Source organism: Nannospalax galili, unplaced genomic scaffold (assembly GCF_000622305.1).
Source record: "Nannospalax galili isolate Female #2095 unplaced genomic scaffold, S.galili_v1.0 scaffold47, whole genome shotgun sequence".
NCBI classification, from domain to species: domain Eukaryota; kingdom Metazoa; phylum Chordata; class Mammalia; order Rodentia; family Spalacidae; genus Nannospalax; species Nannospalax galili.
In genome coordinates, this window is record NW_008357641.1 from 892,190 (window position 1) to 897,638 (window position 5,449).

At 43.1% G+C, this 5,449-nt stretch overlaps 1 non-coding gene across 1 annotated transcript; it reads right to left on the bottom strand.

The window, feature by feature from the left end:
- Positions 1-5,061: 5,061 nt before the first annotated feature.
- On the bottom strand, positions 5,062-5,251 carry LOC115068017. The gene has a single exon (XR_003847387.1). It is a non-coding gene; the product is annotated as a U2 spliceosomal RNA (small nuclear RNA).
- Between the last annotated feature and the right edge of the window lie 198 nt (positions 5,252-5,449).

Consider the following 5,449-nt stretch of genomic DNA (forward strand, 5'->3'; position numbering starts at 1 on the left):
ACACATAAAATAACAATTTTTTTAATTTAAAAAAGAATGCATGGGTCTGGAGAGATGGCTCAGCAGTTAAGAGCACTGACTGCTCTTGTAGAGGACCCGGGTTCGATTCCCAGCACCCACATGGAGGCTAGGAACCGTCCTTAACTCCAGTTCCAGGGGAATCTAAAGCTGTCTTCTGACCTCTGCGGCATTGCATGACATGGGTGCACTCACATACATGCAGGCAGTACACTCATACACATAAAATAAAAATAAATGAATAAAAAGTACTTGCTGTCAAGTCTGAGAACCTGGAAATAATAAAATATTTTTTAAAAAAACAAAAAAGAATGCGTGGAACTGTGACAGCTGCTTATCCATGCAGAAAAAAATTAGTCACAGTCCTATCTCATACCATGAAAGAAAATCAATTCCAGGGCGTATGGTAGCACACACCTAAAATTCCAGCACTGGTGAGCCTCAGGCAAGTGAACCACAAGTTCAAGGCCAGCCTGGACTCCACAGTGAGGCACTGTTTCAGAAAATAAACCAAGTGTGATGGCTCAAGCCTATAATCACATAAGTCAGCAGGCTGAGGCAAAGGGATTGCTGCAAGTTGAAGACCAGCCTGAGCTGAATTACATTGTGATTTCCAAGCCAACCTGGGCTATAATATGAGATCCTATCTCAAAAAGAAAAAAAGAAAGAATGAGAAAAAAGGAAACAAAATAAGGGGTGGAAAGAGCACTCACTGGCTGCTCTTGTAGAGAACCTGGTTTGGTTCCCAGCACCATTTGGCAGCTCACAACATTCTGTGACTCCAGTTCCAGGGATCTGGCTCCCTCTTCTGACCTCTGTAGGCATTGCATGCACATGCTGCATTTACATACATACAGGCAAAACACTCATACACATAAAATAAAAATTAAAAAATACTTTTAAAAAATACTCGCAGCCAGGCATGGTGGTGCATGTCTTTAATCCCAGCATTTGGAAGGTCCCTGTGAGATAAAGGCCAGCCTAGTCTACAGAGTGAGTTCCAGGTCATTCGGGGAAACCCTGTCTCAAATAAAAGGCACAGAATCTAAGTATAAAAATATATTATTATGCCAGATATGGTGGTGCATGCCTTTAATCCCAGCACTTGGGAAGCAGAGGGAGGCAGATCTCTGTGAAGTTGAAGCCAACATGGTCTCCACAGCAAGTCCAAGCTAGCTGGGACTACAGGAAGATCCTGGCTCAAAAAGACACACACACACACACACACACACACACACACACACGAATAGCAGGCATATATATGATTTTTTTTGGTCTTTTTTTTTTTGAGACACAGTCTTCCTGTATCCCCAGCTCTCCTGGAACTCACTATGTAGACCAGGCTGGCCTTGAACTCACAAAGATCCGCCTGCCTCTGCCTCCTAAGTGCTGGGATTAAAAGCATGCACCACCATGCCCAGCCCCCGATTTATTATAATTTATGTGCATGTTGTGTGTGTCTTTGTGTCAGCACACTCCTTTAATCCCAGCACTCGGAAGGCAGAGGCAGGCAGATCTTTGTGAGATTGAGGCTACCCTGGTCTATATACTGAGTTCCAGGCCAGCTGTGGCTTCAGGGAGAAACTATCTCAAAAAGATAAAAAATAAAATACAATAAAATGATAAATGAAAATAAAATACAGAAAGTAAAACTTTCAGAAAAACCAGCACTTGGAAGGCAGAGGCAGGTGGATCTCTGTGAGCTCAAGGCCAGCTTGGTCTACATAGTGAGTTCCAGGACAGCTGGGGCTACAGGGAGACCCTGTCTCAAAAAAGACCAAAAAAAAAAAAAGGGAAACATTTAAAAAAAACCCACAGGATTTCATATGGATCTCAGATCAGTACTTTATGTCTCAGGGTAGGCAAACTATGAATAAATAAATTTTGATGACGTTAAAATAATATAAAGTTTTTATTTTATTGTGTGAGCAGAGTTGTGACAACCTCTGTGGCATGCTTTCTATCAGGGTAGCTCAGCATCTCACTGACCAGAGTACTGTGGGCTGATCATAGACCAAAACTACAGACTCCAGAAGGAAATTAGGTGTTCAGCAAAAACTGTTCATGTTATCATTCACAGAATGAGAAGCATCTTCTAGAAGTTCAAGTTCCTACAAATTGGCCAAGGACCAATCCTACAAATGGGCTTCCTATGTTAAATTGAAAATCATTTGTGTAAAATAAAAAACACTACATTATTAGAATACATTGTAAAATTTATTTTATGTATATGTGTGTTTTGTCTGTATGTATATAAATGCACTACATAGATATAGTGCCCATGGAGGCCAGAAAAAGGCATCAAATCCCCTGGAATGGAAGTTACTGATGGCTGTTAGCTACTATGTGGTGCTAGGAACTGAACACAGGTCGTCTGCAAGACCAGCCAGTGCTCTTAACCCTGAGCTGTATCTCCAGTCCCTACAGTACTGTCCACGTTTCTTTGTGGGCTCCTGAACCATCACTGAAGACTAACCTGCTCGGTTCTAGGTACCAGAACACTTTCCTTTTCCTGAATGCTGTCCACATTTCAGGTATTACACTAAACCTATATACAGACTTATTCTTTCTTTTAAAAAAATGTACTGAATTTACCTTTATGCCAGATCCTATCCTAAGCTCTTGAGCTGTAGCTCCTAGCTGCACAGAGGCAGGAGCCAGATGAGATTTGTTTTCAATCAGATTCTGGTCTACTGAGAAATGATGAGACCAAGCCCAAGTCAAAACTAGCATAACTGAGGCTACAGCTCAATGGTAGAGTGTTTCCCTGCCATTTGAAATGTCCAGGGTTCCATGCTCAGCACCGGGAGGGGAGGGGAGAATCCTTAGATTTGACAGCTTGGGCTACAAAGTGAAATCCTGTGTCAAGAAAACAAAGAGTGATCAGGGGAGAGGGTTCAGTGGGTAAAGGTGTTTGGTACCAACCCTGATAACCTGAGTTTCATTCTTGGGACCACATGGTGGAAAGAGCAACTGACTTCTGCAATTTACGTACACACACACACACACATACACACACACACACACAAATAAATAAATAGGGGCTGGAGTGATGGCTCAGCAGTTAAGAACACTGGCTGCTCTTGCAGAGGACCCAGGTTTGATTCCCAGCACCACATGGTTACCTAACAAATGTTCATAACTCCACTTCCAGGGAATCCAATGCCCTCTTCTGGCCTTCATGAACATTACATGCACATGATGCACTTACATATAATGCAAGCAAAACATTCATACACATAAAATAAAATAATAAATCTTTAAAAATAAATAAGGGAGGCTGGAGAGATGGCTCAGCAGTTAAGGGCACTGGCTGCTCTTGCAGAGGACCCGGGTTCGAGTCCCAGCACCCACATGGTGGCTACAAACGATCATTAACTCCAGTTCCAGGGGAATCCGACGCCCTCTTCTGACCTCTGAGGCATTGCGTGACACTGGTGCACTCCCATACATGCAGGCAATACACTCATACACATAAAATAAAAATAATAAGCAATGCCGGGTGTGGTGGCACACACCTGTTGTCCCAGCACTCGGGAGGCAGAGGCAGGAGGATCTCTGTGAGTTCAAGGCCAGCCTGGTCTACACAGAGAGTTTCAGGCCAGCTGGGGCTACAGGGAGACACTGTCTCAAAAAGACCAAAATTAATAATAATAAAATATTCTTAAAAAATAAATAAGGGGCTCAAGAGATAGCTCAGCAGTTAAGAGCACTGGCTGCTCTTGCAGAGGACCTGGGTTCAGTTCCCAGCACCCACACGGTGGCTAACAATCATCCCTAACTCCGGTTCCAGGGGATCCAATACCCTCTTCCGACCTCCACAGGCACTGCAAAACACAGGTGCACCTACATGCACGCAGGCAATAAATACACTCATAAACATAAAAATAATAAAATATTTAAAAATAGACAAAGGTAAGAAATCTGAGAAAAGTGTGAAAAATGTATAAGTAATCTATCAGACTGACAAAGTATCAAATGTAGTAGATCTGGGGTGTAAAAACGAAATAAGAGGATCATATTAGACAAGGTGGCTTCAGGAGGCTTCTTTGAGGACATTTGAGGTGACCCATATCAGTGAGAATGGGGCAGCCAAGTGATTATCCAGAGGAAATACATTCCAGATAGAGGAAACAGTGAGCACACAGCTCCAAAGCAGGACTCAGACTGGTGTTTGGAAAGAAGAAATAAAATCAGGCAGGCTTTGAGTGGTGACAGGAGGGAGACTGGAAGATGAGGCCAGAGAGGTTAGCCAGGGCATGGTGGTGCAGAATCTCCCAAACCGCTGTAAAGATCTTAGTTTTCATTATAAGCAGGAGAAGTCTTTGAAGATTTTAACCAGAATAATAGCTTGATCTGGTTTATGACTGAGGATCATTTAGTTAGCTGTGCAAAGGATGAATTATGGACAGGACATTTCTTTTTTCTTTCTTTCATTTTGGATCTTTAATAGCACAGTCCTTCTTGGTTGTCTGGTATTTTGTATGTGGACACTTGAAAGCAGGGAACACTAGGACAGGAACGACAAGACTGGGTATGTGTGGCAATGGATGGACCTCCAGTGATGTTGGTTTAGGGAGTAGAAGTGCTCTGCCTCCCGTTGGCTAAGGGTAATGCATGGGGTGTGGACTGAGGCCTGTTCATATTTTAAAGTTGTTTCAAACAAGTGTGAAAAGAATTTAGTAGGCCAGGTGTGCACAGTGGGAGACAGAGACAGGTTGATCTCTGTGAGTTCAAGGCCAGCTAGCTGGGGCTACAGGGAAACTGTCTCAAAAGATACTCCTATACCTCAACAGGCTACAGTACGGGGAGACCCTGTCTCAAAAAGACAAAAAGAAATGGATATGAATTAAACATATAACCTCCCCCCAAAACCCAGCAATACAGACACGCATATTCATGTTAGTACAAAGTACAAAGGCATAAATTAAAACCTCATGAAATGAAAATCTATACCTTTTAAGTAATTAAGAAAACTAAGCAGTCACCAAACTGTCCAACCACAAGCTACAGCATCTAATATTAAACCACCATTGTTCCCAGAAGGGGTGCACCGTTCCTGGAGGTACTGCAATACCAGGTCGATGCGTGGAGTGGTCGGAGCAAGCTCCTATTCCAACTTCTGGCTCCAAAAATCTATTCAATATGTTGTCCTCGGATAGAGGATGTGTCAGATAGTCAACTGATAAGAACAGATACTACACTTGATCTTAGCCAAAAGGCCAGAAGCGATGGCTTCCCCTCTGCACTCCCTTGTCCCACCTTTCGCTCCACAGCGATGTCGCAGTCACCGCTCACACCCCGACTTCCTCGAGTTCAGAGGCTTCACTGTTCGCCCTCTTCCCCTTGCCTTTCCTTTTCTCACACTTTCTCCAGAAATTTCACATCCCGGCCCTCCGGCATTCAGGACATTTCTTTTTTTTTTTTTTTA